Source organism: Cydia pomonella, chromosome 7 (assembly GCF_033807575.1).
Source record: "Cydia pomonella isolate Wapato2018A chromosome 7, ilCydPomo1, whole genome shotgun sequence".
NCBI classification, from domain to species: Eukaryota; Metazoa; Arthropoda; class Insecta; order Lepidoptera; family Tortricidae; genus Cydia; species Cydia pomonella.
Genome location: NC_084709.1, coordinates 9,151,884 through 9,171,273, shown reverse-complemented (window position 1 = coordinate 9,171,273; position 19,390 = coordinate 9,151,884). Strand labels below are relative to the sequence as shown.

The window sequence follows — 19,390 nt, the reverse complement described above, 5'->3', positions numbered from 1 at the left end:
CAGATTTCTCTGCACAGGATTTTAATTAATCTTTATTTTCAAGTATGTACTTTGTATCTATTGATTATTGATACATCCATGGCAGCCATGGCATGGTATCCACTATACATGTTGTTGGAAACTAGTCTAGTCTATTATTATTCGTACCTACATAAGTTACACGCATGCCAAGTTTCACGCTTTCTTCCGGTTAGGTCTGCATTTGGAGCTAAAAAGCCGGAGTAATAAGGGCACATAAGGAATAATATAAATCATGATCACACAGAAGTTTTTGTGGCAAAATAAAGTGATTGACAAAATCGTATATCGACATGTTACCTTAGCGTTATAGATATTTTCAACATTGTATAAAAAGGTAGCTACCGCTAAATACACAACACGTTCAATATCTTCTTTGATACACCCATAGGTAGTTTTCTTATTTTTTGACACTATTCTACAGTTTACGTTTTTATTTTTAAATACTTTAAATATTTAATAAAGAAATTATGGCCGGAATTTTAATTGATTTGCCTTCTTGAAATTTCCCGGTAAATTACAGCAAGTACAATTTACATCTTTTAATCATTTATCATGACTGACTTATCGATGTTACTATTTGTTGATGTTTCATTTTCTCAAGCACTCGTTTTTGCCAGCAAAACTTCTATGCCTGATCATGATTTATATTGGGTTGCCCTTTACGATTTTTGTAAGTACCTACTGCTGATTGTCTCTCCATTATACGCTAACTATTATATATATATATATATATATATATATATATATATAATATAAATTATAAAAACTAAATAATTGAAACTAGGAATCCTTCATACTACTAGCAAAGAAAAACCGTACAGATTTCTTAAACGCAAATTTATTTAAGGGGAAGTGCGTTCCAAAAGCGCGCCACCTGCACGCAGAACGAATTAGACATGAAGCCAGTTCGATGAGAGGGTATGGATAAAGACATATTGCCAGAAGAACGGAGCTGACGGTCGCGAGACACGCCGTAAAACTGAAAGAGCGACTCTAGATATACTGGAGAATGTGGATCGTAGAGAACTGAGTATAAAGAGCAAAGAATATTGTAAGTAAGTAAATATTCTTTATTGTGCACAGTTATAAATAGACGGGGAAAAAAGAGATAGAGGATTAGACAGTTTGCTCTGTATCTTTTCTAGTTTCAGATTTCCCTTATATAGGTATTAATTCCAATATTTTTTTTTCTATTTTGGTATTCAGTTTAGTGATTAACTGTTAATTTATTCTAATGGTCAAAGGGCTCGCTCTTTTTCTTTACACGGCCCTGTAAAATTCTCCGACCGCTCTTGTCCAAAAATTTTCGCTATCACCTAATTGATCCGAATCTGGTTAGCAAAGTTCCTATGTTTGACCTCTGTTTTCTTAGGTCACCTTTGAGGGAGTCTGCGGCAGATATGTCCAACCCAGAACCACGTTAGGTGTAGTCCAGAAGTGAGTGGGACACTAAAATATTCTTTTATAAATAATAACAAAGTCGTATTGTACGTGATCTGATCCAGAATCACATATATCTACGTCTTAAAAGCCACAGTGTGCCTGTGCGTAATTATAACAATGCTGACAGAGTTCCTTCGTCTGGTTAAAACCAGTCGCGTTGAATGTATTTACATAACAATTATCATCATAATACTTTCCTATTTAGATAACTGATGCAATAATATCTATTATCTCAACCAGTCTCTCTCGTATCGCTCTCGTTATTGGTATCGCTTACACAATATTATGAAATGAACCGGTATAAAAGGGCCTTTGCGACGTGTTGCAGTTTGTACAAAAATATGTTATGATACAATAGTTATTGTAGTAACGAAACGGCCAAGTCACATACATATTTTGACTAAGGTGTAATATGTAGAGATTGTGAAGTTAGGGCTTGTAGAGATAGAAGCTTGGCTCTACAAGAGATCTGATAACTTTTTGACAGTTGGAGACTTATGTCACACGGCGGACACGCCATACATCAAAATCATTTGTGTGTACGGCACGTTTTTTGTACACGCGTCATTGTGTGGGTAAGTTGCTTAGGGCTGAGTATCGTGCGGCACGCGGGGAAGGCGAAGCCGAAGCTTGCCGAGGTCGGATGAAGTGACACGGGGAACCGCCGGTCGCAAAATGTATGTATTCTTTCGCTCCAAGTTTTTCATTGGCTTTGTCAATTTTTAGTCCCGCACGTACTTGAATTTTCAAACGCCAATATTAAATTTACGTTCTTGTTGTTATTTATTTTATAACATACTTACTACTGTGGCGCAGCGACCCGAAGTGGATCTTGGCCTCGGACCGCCATGCTTCTGTGTCCAAAACCGTTTCTGTCCAGTCGACGGCGCCAACTTCGCTAAGGTCTTTTTGCACTTCGTCTCTTCAGCCGTACCTAGGGCATCCAGACGGTCTTCGGCCATTTGGAACTCCAGAGTACGCCCTCCAGACAGCACGATCCTCACCCATCCGGACTACGTGCCCGCCATAAGCTCCGGATTTTATAACATACATAGTTAATTATTGAAGAAAAAAAAAACGCGAATGTCCCGAACAACAAGTCCTTTTTTGTTAAAACATATAAGAGGAATATCTGTGTAGAATGTGTCCTTACATTAAATGTTGGCTAACATTCACAAATTCAACGAACACGTTTTAATTCAGGAACAGAAAAATCAGTAGGCGTGTAAGTATATGACGTATGATCTAGTATATGTAATATAATGTATAATATTTATTACGGAATAGTTATAATTTTCTGCTTGTTATGATATTACTATTTATATGCAAACTAGCCTTATTTACTTACTTGTATATTTCGTGTTTTGGATATTGGAAAACTTGATTATTAATTTCTAAAAATGTATAAGTACCCGTACATAGCCAAATACCCTGCCATTTTGAACGATCCGTCATCGCGTTGCCAACCGAACTGAGAAGACGCCAGAAGTCCACCAGCTTGCAGTCACGGAGCGAGGTAATTCGAGTCGGGGAGGGCGATGCGTGGATATTCTGTATGATAACTGATACTATTACTTATTCTGTGCTTATGGTTTCATCTTGGCAACATTTTACATGAAAATGTTGTTGGTGGAATCATATTTCCTCGTAATTATCATAACATAGATATATATTAAATTATAGAATAACGATATATTCTATACTTCAACGCAATATTTCACGACTAAAATAGTAATTTACTGGATTTTATATATATTCAGTACCTACGGCTCGTCACGACGTGGCTTCACCATATTTTATCATAAAGCGTTTTGAGCGCCTTCGGGGAAGCTCCGACTTGACTGTAAACTTATTACTTAACTTTTATTTCTGAACTTTTTATTGCTTTAATGAGGTTTGCTCACAAAAAAGGCTCGATTGGGATAAAGATAGCTTAGCCTAGCGAATTGTATATGCATATAGATGCTAATAATTAATCTATTTACAATACAGGATGGATTTTCTTTTTGGGCCAGTGAGGGCAGCTATCAGATCCCGTGCGAAAACGGTCTTAGAAGACCTTCCCTCGATTTTAAATTGATGAAGATTGGCGTTTATAGGTTTGGAAAAATATGCAGGGTGCGTGAAAAAGGTCACTTTTGACAAACTTTTTTCATGCCAATCGATCCCATTCGTAAGAAATTCTTGTAGCTATTCTAAATCAAGATGTACATCTTCATCTAGCTATGCGGCAAATACAATAAAATATTCGGAATTGCGAGTATTGTCTATCCATTTACTAATGAATTGGCTTTATGATTGAAAATTTAGGAATAGCTGTCGTAGCTACGAATATGTATGTATGTTATATTTGAGGCTATTGAGGAAATGGTTACGTAAGGATTGAACTATAATATATCACAATAGAGATAATGTAAATAACTAAGACAAGTGATGAGACACGAAAAATATGGGTTACACTGGAAAAATATGGGAATAAGGACAGATGTCAGCTGTCAGCAGCATAATCTCCATAAATGATCGACTGAGGCGCGCCAGACCAGACAACCACGCACATCGTGGAGGAATGCCTCATGAGATGTTTTTCTGAAGGCATGAAAGAACTGCTCGCGATAACTGCGAATGCCAGGGAATGGCTATCAAACTTAGACCTTAAACTATGACTATAATGTTACTTTTGTAAACTTGATTTGTATTTTATTTTTCCAATACAGCCATACGATAATAATAATAATAGAGATAATATGCCCGCAGGGCAGCTTGTGGCGAGCTGTTGGGGAGTAACGACCCCACGGACCCGAGTACTCCCGAGAGTCGGTCAGAGTCTCCGTCTCCGGCGTGTCTTCGTCGGTCGGAGTGGACCCCAAGGGGACCCGCAGGACTCTCAGCTCTGGCTTGCCTTCATTGGCCGTCCAGAGAGGAGTCGTTAGAGCTAAATGCTCCAGGGGTGGAAGTGAAAATTTGCATAAGACGTGAGTTGGCACAGTGGCTGTTATCAGCCACTGGGTAGAAAGCGGCGTACACCTCTCGACACCCCTGAGCCGCTCACACCGGTGTTGATCCTGGTCGTCATCACGACGGCATTTTCAGGGGCCCATCTAGTGGGCGACGAGTCACCGCCTGCCTCGATAACTAGTGAAAACATTGTTATGGCAGGTGTCCGGACGTCTTAGCAATAACCCAGTCTCATTGTCCTCCCAAACTTCAATCCATAGACCGTTATATATACTGTTCAGTTTTATTGTTGGGCCTGTGAACGGGTTCCAGCAGGCGTTCTACATGACATTAAAGCTCTCCAAGGGGCCTCTACGTGTTGGATCTATATACCCACGCAAGCCTATCAAAAGACCGGGATTTATAGGCCCGTGAAATCTAAGGAGATAATATTGATCTACCTGCGTAACTTCGCTATTCTGTTGCCGAATGCTAGAAATTCCGCTTGGATTTATCATATCATTATGTTTGTAATTATATATGTAAAGCTAATAATCATAAAGTTAGGTGTAGCTTTAGGGCACATTGGAATGTTATCTCGCTAATATTTGGAGCAACCTGCTTGGGAAACCATCTATCTCCACCTTACAGTAGGTCACAGCATAATAATATCACTACCCCAAGGTAGGTGCTACTCATAGGTAGGTAAGTACCTATGAGTACTCAAACTACGGCTTAACTGAGACGGTCTTTGAGGTATTTGCTCGGTGGGTTTTTATCTAGAAAATAGTTACAACTAATGAACAAAACATTATTTTATTAAATCAGTGAAACTTGGTTAAGGGGAATGTAGGGATGGCGATAGGAAGGATGTAAATCAAACACAATAAGTTATGTGGATAAGTGGAAAACCTCTATAGCTGGGACTCATGGTGCGGTCCCGACACTTTAGCTCTGAAACCTCTGTTAGTGAGATAAAACAAACCTTTAACTGGGATTCGTTCTTTCGATTTTATAGTTATTGTTTACCTTTATTATTGAGAATCGGTTTTACTGAGACTATATTTGAAAGATTACATTTGCTTAGCTGTTTTTTTAGAATTTTATAGAAATTTTACCTCTGTGTCTGACATAACGTCCATCTATGACATCCTAACTTGGTCTTTATTGAAGATCAATTTCCGTATTTGTACTAACCCTTAGTCTCACCACAAATTCCGCATTTGATTAATAGTGTCTAATTGTCTAAACGACTTCAAGTTCTATTTAGTTAGTTTAAGTAGTTAAATAAATATTATAGGGACATTCTTACTCAAATTGACTAAGTCCCACGGTAAGGCAAAAAGGCTAGTGTTGTGGGTACTTAGACAACTATATATATTATGTACAAATACTTAAATACGTAGAAAACATCCATGACTCGGGAACAAATATCTGTGTTCATCACACAAATAAATGCCCTTGCCCGGATTCGAACCCAGTACCATCAGCTTCATAGGCGTGGTCATTACCCACTAGGCCAAACCGGTCATCAAAACTATATTCTGTTTTTTTATTCCGTAGACTAAAATGACATTTCATGTGGTACTAACAAATGTCATGTCTTACATATGAAACGTCATTTTAGTCTACGGAATAAAAAACAGACCTTAGGTATCGAAAATAAAGCTAAAATATTGATAAGTATTATGTAACACGAAAAAATAATTTTTGTTTTTTATAGTTCTAAAACGCCATGAAGTCTGTATCAAATTTAACAAAATCTATCCTTTGTATAATGATTCCATATAAATTCGAATAAGTAAAAATTTAAACAAACTTTTAAAAATTTAAGTTCAAGGACTATTTTACCTTATTCATTTTTGAAGTTTACAACTCATACATAATGTTTACAAAATACCTCATTAACCACCTGTATAACTGAAATATCCTCTATTCTCACTTCTGTTAATGGAACCCTTTGTAAATGATGTAAATGAGACAGAAATTTATTTATACCTGGCTAACTGAAACCTTGGGTAAGTGGAATTCCTCTTTAAGTGAGACAAATTTGCTCGTCTCTTGTTGTCTTACTTACCCAGGTTTCACATTTTGATTTGTGTTTTAAGTACCTAATCACACTGCTTTATATAAATTATAGACTGAAATAGATGTCATAAAGTAAGGAAAAAATTACCAAGCCCTCTAGCTTTTCAGGCGTCTCCACTTCTTCTGCTTACGCGGTTAACGTCATTACCTCTGCGATAGTTAAATAAAATAATTTGATTTGTCGCCGGTTCAAATCCGGCCTCCGCCAGTGGACTGGAGGGCTTGGTCACTTTCTTTAGTATTTATGACATATATTTCAGTTTAAAAGAAATAGTTCATTTTAATTTAATGACCGTAACACACATCAGTCGCACAAACCTTGAACCACACCGATGTACTGTCTCATGAATCGTCTGTTCAATACACACTAGATTTATATACCTATAGCATAGTTTCAGATCTTTACTTAGAGGTGAATGTGCACACGCTGCTTGTCATTTATGCAATTATATGTTAAGTGTCCTACCGCTTGCTTTGAGTGCCCGTAACTCATACTCAAATAAAGGGTTAGCAATGTGCACGGTGTGACACTGCATGTTTTGCATGGAAATTTCAGTATAACGTTTTTAGAAATGTCTTAAATATAATATTTCGGTTGTGTCATCCCAGGGGCAGTTAGACTTGAGATCTTTTCCTGGTCGGTCTTTGCCCTGGATCGTCAGTTTTTGGATATAGAAGTGAAGTTAAATATATCGTGCTCTGGTAGCGTAAATCTGAGTCCAGAATATGTTGTAGCCGCTGCGCTCATGAGCTAAGACACTCATGCAGTAGTTATTTCGCCACCAACAGTAAGTAGAATATATTAATGTCTTCAGGGTTGAACTTTTTTTGTCGAATCCTTGTTCTTGCATAATTTGACCATTCGCTTTGTTTCCAGTCTGCTGGTAGAACAATGTGGTTGGGAGGGGTTGTCAGGGCTGTGAAATGAGTCCATTCTAGGAATTTCCAGCTAGTAAGAAACTCAGAATGCATAATCTCTCTTGAAAGGTTAGGATGCCACATATGTTTCTAAATTCTAATAATAATGTTTCTTTCAGCTGACTGGGTGTTATTTTTCTTATGGAAAGGGTCTAGCCGCAATCCTATAGTGAAACTGCCTCTGGCTGAAATGTATACCTTTCTTAGAAGCGTTAATTGGTCTTATTATAAGATATCATTTTACAATATTTCAAGCCTGGAATCCCCTTGGTTTGAATAAAAAAAAAAATATATAAAATATTTTTAAATTTTTATAAGCTAAACTAATGGTTAGATTTCTTTAAAATTCGGATTATACATGGCACTAATATCAATACATTTTTTAATAAAAAATCAAGGTTCTAACTTATTTACAAAGGCCTAAAAAAATATTTTTTTTTGTTTAATTTTTTTTTTATTTACAAGAGGGCGACAACCTCAATTTTTAGGTATTTAATGCACAATACAATATTGTATGAAATATATTTTTTTCATAAAAATCCATCTGTGGCAACAAGATAAAAATGTCTTACTAATGCAGGCCATTCGTCTTACGACCATTAATCGTAAAATACATTCTCGGCATATGTCTAAGAAGGTATATACTCGTAGATGCTTCATAAAGTATGATGGCGAAAAGAGGGGAGTAGAAGCAATCGATCAATATTGTTGTGAATGTGCGAATGGGTTAAGAACAGTAGGTTGTTGTTCACATGTAGCGGCAATTATATATTACTTGTCGTATAGCAGATTTTTATCCAGAATTCCGCGGCCTAGCCATAAACTCTGTGCACTGTTCAAGACCGAAGGTATAAATGTTAGTATTAATACAGACAGTGACAAGGATGAGTAATTATGTGTTATGTTAAGGTGTAAATTGTAGGATTTTAATAAAATGTGCTTTACTTTTTTAGTTTCTTTTGATACGTAATATTTTTTTAAGGCAGTATTGCGTATGTCATAATAGACCTCAGCTTCGCTTCGGCCGATAATTACATGTGTTCTGAGACATTTCTTATTTTATTGGCCTCGGTATGTAATCTACTATTGCTGTACGTAAACAACTACGTAAACATTCCTATTATGAAATACGCAATACTGCATTAAAAAATATATACTTAGTGTAAACAATTTTTCTGCTCGACTAGCTGCTGCTCGTTAATACATACTAAATGGTTGTAAAGGCGGAAGTACACAATGAGCCAAGTACGTTGGCCCAATGTGTAACCTACAGACGCCTTAAGTCGAATGGCCTGCATTAGTAAGACATTTTTACCTTGTTGCCACAGATGGATGTTTATGAAAAAAATATATTTCATACAATATTGTATTGTGCATTAAATACCTAAAAATTGATGTTGTCGCCCTCTTGTAAATAATAAAAAAAAAATTAAACAAAAAATAATATTTGTTTAGGCCTTTGTAAATAAGTTAGAACCTTGTTTTTTTTTGAAAATGTATTGCTATTAGTGCCATGTATAATCCGAATTTCAAAGAAATCTAACCATTAGTTTAGCTTAGAAAAATTAAAAAAGATTTTAATTTTTTTTTTAATCCAAACCAAAGGGATTCCAGGCTTGAAATATTGTAAAATGATATCTTATAATAAGACCAATTACCGCTTCTAAGAAAGGTATACATTTCAGCCAGGGGCAGTTTCACTATAGGATTGCGGCTAGACCCTTTATACATAAAACACCAATGTATGTGTCTAGTGATCAATTCTCAATGAGAGATTCGTTTTTCTGTTGGCTGGAGGAGATATCACCTTTCAACTGATGCTTTAGCCTTTCTGCGGTGTTTTGTGGCGTTCGGTCATATGCTACTAGGGAATGCAAAAACCGGAGGTTTTTCAAAACCGGTTTTTTCTTCGGTTTTACAAAAAAAAAACCGAAACCGGTTAAAACCGGTTTCGGTTTTTAGGACCAACAATTCTTAAATTCATCGCCATGGAATAAAGAAAAGATTGCTTCACGTGTAAAAACGAATGCTAGTATAGTATATACACGATTTTATCACGAAATTAAAGACAGAATATCTGACTATTTTATTGTATTGTATGGGAATTGTCAAATGACTTAATGTTATTTGTAACTAGGAATAGGAACAAACCAATTTTATTAAATTATTTTTTTGGTTTGTTGGTTAGACACCGATGGGATAGGTCATTTTTTCTTAAATATATGACAATATCAATTTATAATTTAATGCTATTTGTCTTAAATCAAATGGCCCCATCCGAAATCTTGCTCTAAGTTTTTCGCTGTCTTCTAGTATATATTCAAGTAGTTAATTCGTTTACTGTTACTACCTTCCTTTATAAAATATTTGCTAAGTTATTATTATGGATTTGTAAAGTAGGAAATAAATGAAACAAGCTTTGTTTTTACTCCATAATCAACTTTAATTAGTATTTGTACGTACCTACTATTAATCTCAAAAAAAGGTTGTAGGTAAGTCGTTATCACCGAACCAACAAAAGACTCTATCCTTGAAGCGTAAATTCAAATTAAGTTAGCAAATTCCGTACCAATCTTATGTGATGGCAAATTGACAATTTAGGGATTAATACTCTTAGACAGGGCTGCGTGTAAATCATTGTAGAACCATTACTAGCACGACCCATGCTCTAAAGGCTGACCCTCTTAGAATAAGGTGCTAAAAGCTTGACTAATAATTTACCTGCAGTGTGTTTCCAGTGTTCCTATCTACATTTTATTTCATATTTTGTAGAAGCCCTCAATAGCTGATGGAAATAGATAGTTAGCACCTGTTTTGAAGTCCTTTTAAGGTTTTAGATTTATTTGATTTAGTATCATTATTGTCCGTGATTTTTCCTCTGGGAAAGACCAGAGCCGGGTAAGGCAAACTCACGACACAACGGAATATCACTGTAATTGCCGAAGCTTGAAAAATACTTCATACCAACCTTTCATTTAATAGGTATACACTTACTAGTTACAATTTTTACAAAATGTAATAAATAACAGTGTAAAAAATGTTGTACAATACAAGTTATTGTAGTTTCTTATAATGATCCGTCTCATGTCCGTAATAACCCGTATCGCGTTTCAGTTCTAAACTGTGCTAATATTAACGCTAATTTGTATGCTAATCGCAAGCACGACCATCTACGCATTACATAACTTTCAACTTACAGTAACTACGTCTATCCTTAGAATAGATAGTAGGTACACATTTTGTGCAATAACATGATTTACAGTACATATGGTGCTACTTTATAGCACTAGTGCGAAAATTAGCATATTACGTTATTGTGTCGAACATTTAAAGGGCCATATGTACTGTAAAACGTTGTACGATACGTGTGCGAATAGGTAATTCGCAACTCGTGTCGATTTAAAACACTCCCGTCGGTGGTGTTTTAATTTATCGCCACTCGTTTCGAATTTCCTATTTTTCGCACTTGTATCGTAATGTACTATTACAAGTTGCCATAGTACAACCGGGCATTTGAGTTATTTTGGAGGGCCCAATAGGAGATGAATATCGTATATTGGGCTACATGTATTAAATATATTTGGTTTGTTCAGTACACATTTTCAACATCAGAAAGTAAATAAGTAAATTTAAATAAATAAATATTGTAGGGACATTCTTACACAAATTGACTAAGTCCCATGGTAAGCCAAGAAGGCTTGTGTTGTGGGTACTCAGACAACGATAGAGTATATAATATACAAATACTTAAATACATAGAAAACATCCATGACTCAGGAACAAATATCTGTGCTTATCACACCAATAAACGCCCTTACGGGGATTCGAACCCAGGGTCATCAGCTTCATAGGCAGGGTCACTACGCTAGCCACTAGGACAGATGGTCGTCAAAAAATGTGCAATTTTTGTATAAAATTACAAAAAAGAAACCGTAATAATTTAACATATTTTTTTATAGAGTTGCTCAAAAAGTGCTACTTTACGTAGCTGTTTAGCGTGCGGAAAGTTGGTTTTCGCGAACGTGCTTTTCATTTTTCTTTAAATTTATACTTGTTTCAATTCATTACTACTTATTGATGAGTGTCAATGTTCGTTTTTTTTTATACCACGACGGTGGCAAGCAAGCATACGGCCCGCCTGATGGTAAGCAGTCACCGTAGCCTATGGATGCCTGCAACTCCAGAGGTGTTACATGCGCGTTGCCGACCCTTTAAAAATCTGTTTGTGTTGTTTGTTTGTTTTTTCCTTTAAAAGTCGTAATGAACATAAAAACCCACTGTTAATGTAAGAATAATAAAAATATACATATTTCATATTTTATTACTAACCTCTTCATCATTATAACTTGATTATTTTTTAATATTGTATATTAAAAAACCGTTCATAATAAGTTGTTTGAATGGAACGGCTGAAAATAGCTGCAGAAACGCCTGTCAAAGAAGATGCGTTTTTTCTTACTGCAAGCATGTTTTAAGTTTCCAAAGGCAACATTCGATATTGTTTTTATACAATTTAAACAAACGATACACAAATAACCGTAAATAACGATACTTAGGTAATAATAGTACAATGTTTTATATTTAAAATTGTTTCTGTCTTATAGAACAGGCATAAAAAAATATTGGTTGTTTTTCTTATTTTTTCGCTACTATATTAAAAATCGTCGTTCGATACACGTGCGGAAATGTCATTATTCACTCGCCCCAAGTCTTGCCACTCGCCTACGGCTCGTGGGCTCGTGGTATCTCAGTACTCGTGAAGTAATTACATACTTTCCGCACTAGCATCGAAATGCACTATATTACAGTATATGTAGTGCTATTTTACCGCACTAGTGCGATAATTAGTACATTACGTAACTATGTTTTTATACTGTAGTGCAATTATTTGACATTGACAAATGCAATAATGTTAAATTTTAATACCATACTATAACTATGTACAGACATGGTATTTTTAATAATCTTGACATAATATTTCAATTGTAATTTGACATTAAAAACATAATGATTATTGTAATTTTAATTATAGACATACTTTTTTTATTATTCTCAATGCTGTGACGATAATAATTTATTTTCTGATGTATGACATGTAATATTTTAAGAATATTATAAATAAATGAGTATGAGTATGCCAAAAATTTTAATAAACATTGTACAGTCAGCATCAATAGTAGCGGATGAAACAACGCGCCAAAAGTATCTGATATTCCAGATAACTTTTCCAAATATAAATAAATCTCTAAAATTTACATTCAAAAGTATATCTTTTACCTTCTGAATTGTTCTACATATAAAACCATCACATTTTGTTATGCTGTTACAGAATGGTGGATACTTTTGAAACCTTGTTTGATCCTACTTTTGATGCTGACTGTACGATACATGTGCGACTAGGTAATTCGCAACTCGTGTCGATTGAAAACACTCCCTTCGGTTGTGTATTAATTTATCGTCACTCGTTGCAAATTTCCTATTTGTTTTTGCTCCAACTCTATAGTGTGGGTTATCTTTAGTTAGGTGTTTCAAAACGATTAAGGGTCTTCGACAATCATTTTCAAATAAGTCTAGAAGAAGCCATTCAATGAAAACTATAGCCAACATGATCAATTGATCAATTGATCAGTTAAGCCGTTTATGAGTTATCGCAACAGTCTCCTCTTCATAGTAAATAGTTATTTGTACAACAAGTGAGCGAAGTTTTCTTCGAGTGCTTATTTTGAGCTCCGTACAAGTGAAAGATTCTATAATCTTATTTAGAAACAACTTCAGAAACTTGAGCGTAGAAAAGGACTCAAAAGCGCACGAGATGTAAATAACTGTGATCTCGTGTAGTGCACAAGACTTTTCACATAAGCAGTGAGAACATATTTGGAAGGTAAAAATACAACCTGGAAAAAAGTCCTTCATTATTATTTCACATGATTTCTTAAGGAATTCCAACAATTCAGTTTAATTACCGCAACAAAACAAAACGAAAGTATTTGCAATAAAATAATACGGAAATAACGAACATCAATTGACAGTTCAATCGACAACTATTTTTTGTATTTTTTTTTAAGATACATTGTACGAGTAATATATGGTCCGAATTGCGGATACTACTATTTGTCAACTATAGCAGAGATCGTTAAAAGTAGAATTATTGATTTTGCTTAGTAATCCTTGTATTTTTGAAGTTAATTGTTTTGATTGTACAATAAAACACTTAAAATATGGTATCAAATTTATAACTTTTTTTCATTCATTAATTATTACGAATGATACTCGTAGGGTTAGATCAATGCGGTCCGACTTATTTCGGGGGTCTATTATAAACCGTCATTATACCGTTGAATTACATTTGAACCTTTTTTGTCTCTTTCTTTTTGCTAATGACGTGAAAGAGACAGAGAGAATAGAATTTAAATATTTCGAACTTGTATTAGACCTTGCACGTAGAAATGACATTCGAATATAAAGGTCACTTAAATGTGATTTTGTCTCACTCAGTGAGCAAAATGCTATTTTGCTCACTGTTTTTCAGCAGCAAATTTCCCTTGTTCGAGCAGCTGAGGTGAAAAATACATACAGCCACACTTACGAGTAAACGTTATTCATGTAAATAAAGTAAAATATAAGATACTTACCTATAAATTGCTTATTATGCTCATTCAATTGTTATTTAATCTTTAAATTCTCTAAAACAGTTTTATTATATTGTTGGCTGTTTTAGTAATGCTGTTGACAATAGTCAGTTTAAAAACAAAAAAGAAAAAAAAAAGTGTTTTTCATAAATACTGCAATCTAAAATTTTATCGCTATGGGTTATTTATCTGCAGACATGCAGTCTCCGATTGCAAGTAAGCCCTAAAGAAAAAATCGTCGCCATACGTTTATTAATTTAATTACTGATTATGCAAATTTGCCTTTGCAAGGAAATCAAATAAGACATTATTTGGTTACCTCCCTTTCGATATGAAAAGTAGCGTTTAACTCGGATGAAAGGCGCCATTTCATCCCTTGGTTAACAATCTGCTATACTTATAGCTCCCGTTTAGCCTATTGTAACGGAAAGGCAGCAACGGAACCCTATACTGAGCATGGCTCGACATGCCTTTTTAAAATGGTCTTAAATCGATATCTTTTTCTAAGGAATTCTCTACTTTTGACATTTACTTCAAACGTATTCTGACAACGCAAACTAGAATTAGAGGTAATCGTGAATTGAATAGATGAATTGATTTATTTTTCTCCGACGTTAGTTTTGTATTATGTGGATAGTGGCCTGGCTAATCACATCGAAATTAAGCTATAGACGACGGCTGGCGAGCGGTCAAGCGCGAGTGCGCTTTGTTCCCTTAGGGTAGTTAGTATAAAAATAGCATAACCAACCCGTGTTCGGTGTTGTTAAATTGTAACTTCTAATTAATAGCTTCTGAGAACAACTCCGCTAATCAAACACGTGAGTTCAATGATCTCGCATCAGTTATGTTTTTTACCTGTCTCTGCTGGAGCATTCCATGGAAATCGGTAACTTTCTCGTCAAAAATTTCTTGACATTTTATATAATTTCACATTATTCAATTACGGCTTAAAGTATCATCTTTAAGAATTTATATACAGCTTGTAATTCATTTAACATTTTTTTTAATAATACCTACATTTCGAGAACACTGTAATAAACATCGCGTCAAGTAAGGAAACAAACCCGATTTCTATGTTTAATAACAACTTTTATTTGGATTTTAATTAAACATGGCTGGTATAAAATCAAATCTATATGTCTACTTTTGACGTTGGCACATGAATTTATTAGTATTTTCGTGATTTCTAATTGCTATTTGAAAAAATGATCTCGCACTCGAAAACTGTCGTTTACCTAACAAAGAAACATAATTTGTAAATTATAAACCAAACTTGAGGGAAGTGTATCTCAAAACTTATTTTCTAAACAGAATTTGTTCAGGATAGCATTTGTCGAGTGGATTTTGTTGTGATTTGCGTGTTTATTCGTACTGATTTTATTAAAAGATAACGGTCGCTTACATAACGTGTTTATTAGAATACGTAGACTAAACAAACGTTTAGTGCGTGTTCTAAGCTTGATTCGTCTACAAATTTTAATGGATCCACCGCCTAAGAAGAGCTCGAACAAAGCGAGACAGAAAAAGTATCGTGAGAAAAAAAAGTAGATCCAGACTACAAAAAAAAAAACAAAAATGTATGTAATTTTTCAAAAATGTATGCCGGACTTATGTGATTTGTTCTGACTGTCCCAAAAACAAAGATACCATTTTTGTCTTTATAAATCATTTGTACGACTTAATAATATCTGAAGACAACTTTACCGACGTGATTTGGAGTGATGGCCCATCCTCGGAGTTCAAAAACAAATTCATGGTTCGTTTGTTATTTTATTTATCCAAAAAATATATGAAAACCTTTTCTTGGAAGTATTCGGCCACATCGCATGGTAAAGGAGTAATAGATGGTGTAGGATGTCGCAAGGCCAAGTAACACCCGTACAATCAGCAGAAGATTTTGCATACCTCGCGTTAAGTCTCGTGTCAAATACGAAAGTAATATATATATCTCAAACAGAAATAGACGCCAAAGTGGCAGCAAAAAATCCATGGGAAAAGGTGGATGTAGTTCCTGGAATATCAAAATTTCATATTTTGTACTGTGATGGTGAAATATTAAAAGGTAAAGTCCATGCATTGGACACGCAAGAAAAAATATTTAGACCAAAGCATGCGAGATTCTTGGTGTAAAATCGTACGTGTCGCTTACATAACGTTGCTGTCGCTTACATAACGCTACACATTTTATTTATTTTCTTTAAAATTATTAGAAGAACGAAACTTTTATTTGTTGTAAATAAACGACTATTGTATTATTTATGAGTGTAATTTTTCTTTATTCCTCTTTGTCTCGTATTTCGCTAAAACTTTCGAAAATATCACTTATGTTTCAGACTAGGTTGATTTGTTGTCGCTTACATAACGTTTGGCTGATACCTAGTTTCTTTACGAACTTGGACATTATGACAAAAGTAGTTAATGGATGTTTTTAAGTACACATATAGTATTGTTATTATATAATTAGCAAATGACGAAAACTCAAATGAATCGAGTAACAGACCTGTAAAGTCTTAAAATATAGTACGAATGTCGATTACATAACCATGGAATGCTCCTGCTGTACTATGCAAATTAGAAAGACCGATTAAAATTGTGCCATCATAATATTATGCTATAGATAGCATCAATCGCTTTACATATCTACTCTGTAATCAAATATGGAATGTGGAAGGAAATATGTTTTTGTACAAACCAACCATACGATAAAAAGGCATAATTTTTTTCGTAAAAGAGTATGGATTTACATTACTCTTTCTCTCCTTCAACATGAGGAGATAGCTCGAAAATAGCTCCTCGAGTTACGTAACTTGCTGCGTTTATTACAGAATTTGGTGAATAAATATCAAGTAACTTTATACCCTTCCGGGATACCAAGACTTATTCGTGTTTGCAAATTACTCATTTAACTGCTTTTGGTAAACATGACCACAGCGACTGTTCTTACAAGAGCAAACTAAAATTGTATAGATAATTATCAATAACGTGTACCTGTTCTTTATTCACGTTATAATACTCGTAAGTCAGACTTAACCATGGAGCAATAAGTATGCTTAGTTACTGTTCTTCTTAGTCTAGCTTATTGTCATAGAGAGACAGACTAGTTAACTCGTAGTTATGTGCTACGTCGTATACAGGCTGTTTTTTAATGCCCTGCAATAATTTACGGGGTGAAAAGGTTATACTGAGCAACTTTTTACGATGGGACTAAAGCCGAAACCGCGAAAAAAAAAATTGACTCTCCCATACGAAATATCAACAACAGACAAAATGTATGAAATAGATAATTTAAAAAACTTTTACCTACTATGGGACCAACCTCTTAATCGCGATAAAATTATCTGTTTCATACATTTTGGCTGGGGTGTGTAATATTAATTATAATAATAATAAAAAAAACTATCATATCCTTGCTATAATTTCATCTCATGTATTATTATTTGTTATAATGTAATTATTATTATACATTGATTTTGTTATAATATTATTATGTATCTCCATTTTGGATTTCACGGGCCTATAAATCCCGGTCTTTTGATAAGTAATCTAGTAACTTTGTCGCCTTTTGTAATGGGGTTCGTTTGCGTGAAATCCGGTAGTTCTGATTTTTTGGAGACTTGTTTATGATGGTGGCTCAATGAATAATCCAAGTACAAAATACACCACAATACTCGTACCCCAAAAAATAGATGAGTTATATTTTCAAACAATATACGTTTTCTTTCACGGCTGGTTCTTTCAAATTGTTCATTATGGAAACTTTCTTTTAATATAGGCTTAAAGTACTTCCATAGCAAGTTTACATATAAATGCGAAAATAATGGTAATACGCGCTTACTTATGGTAAATTTGTTATCCATTATTCTCGTTGCATTATTAATTCCTCAATACACTCTATTCTCTCCCGTGTATACATACCGCACAGTTTCTTTTGTATTCAATTTATAATACATCACCTTCAGGCACGTGACAAGTAGCTTGGTTTTTATGTTTTACGAATAAGCTGATTCCGAATTTCCATTATCTCTATTGGACAATTAATAAATGGATTTTAATCTAGGATAAGTCAGTGAAATAGTAGCGCTTAATTTTTTTTTATTTAAGACCTTTATTTCAAGTTGTTTCAGGCAATCCTAGCTTTAGTTACATAATTTTGTCTACTTCCAATTTCATTTCATAATCTCTGCTGTTTTGATATCATGATTCTGTACCCAATTTTACCCTACCGTTGTATTGATACTTAAAAAAAATGGCTTTTTCTGAGAACACGACACTAGACTAATCTTCAGGGCGTTCAATATGAATGTTCACGTAAATAAAATTTGACTTGCTTGTAAGTTTAATGGTTTCAAATTAAGTTTCTTCCCAATTCGCCGGCTCACAGTCCCAGCACTAGGGCTGCTCTCAGGTTCTCACCAACCCGAAAACACTGTTGTGTCAATGTTGTATAGGTAATTAATTTCGTATAGGAACTGTCCTGTAAGAATTGAATCTTCCCGTTCCGTCTTGCCCGGATCTGCCTGTTTCTGAGGCCCTATCGCGAAAAATGGTATTCCTCTGGAATGGATATGTGCCTCACTATCACTCGAATTCCTTATACAAGAGCGATAGAAAGGCAGATAACGTTTTCCGATGTTTCGATGTTGGCGGTGTAGGTCCTCCATCTGGCCCGTATAGATTCGAATCAGTTTCTACATACATGGGAGTGGTTTTACAAACATGTGACGGAACGAAAACAATAGCAAAGCAATGACAGATATGTGAGAATTAGTTCTAATTTATAACAAACGATAATTTTATCTATTATATCTATTTTTATTGCGATTACTTCATCAACCAATAAGTTTTCATAGATGACATGTTTATAAGTTCAATATATTTAGTTTAGCCAGGAACATGTCTGAATATTGCCGGAAGCAATCTACTTTGACCCCTACCCCAAAATGATAAGATATCGAAGGCACGAAAAAAACTAAAAACACATTAGCTATAGAATAACCCATTGGTCGAATTTCAAATCAATTTGAAAAAGCATTAAAAACAGTTAGGCTATAAAAGCATAAAAATTGCGCTAACTTTTTAAATCTCTGAATTGAACCCAACAATAATAACAGCAAGTCACGTTTCTAGTAAACTAAAGCATTAAAGCTAAACTCAGGAAAAAATCTTCAATAACTTTTGTTCATGGTATCAGGAGGTCAAAATACACGTTATTTAAAATTTTAAGCAATGAAAAGAATGTATTTCTCCTTCGTTATGAGCACCTTGGCCGCTCCGACGCGGCTAAGTTTATATATGTTTGATTATTTGATGGCGACTGTACATTATTGTTAACCAGGAATCTTCGCATTTGCAGGCGT

The 19,390-nt window shown here is 34.7% G+C and overlaps 1 protein-coding gene and 1 long non-coding RNA gene across 2 annotated transcripts in view; one reads left to right on the top strand and one right to left on the bottom strand.

Moving 5' to 3' along the window:
• LOC133519764 (uncharacterized) overlaps positions 1 to 19,390 on the top strand; it is a 133,254-nt gene that overhangs the window by 4,098 nt on the left and 109,766 nt on the right. The gene's annotated exons all lie outside the window — the stretch shown is intronic.
• LOC133519765 (uncharacterized) overlaps positions 1 to 19,390 on the bottom strand; it is a 171,377-nt gene that overhangs the window by 59,436 nt on the left and 92,551 nt on the right. The gene's annotated exons all lie outside the window — the stretch shown is intronic.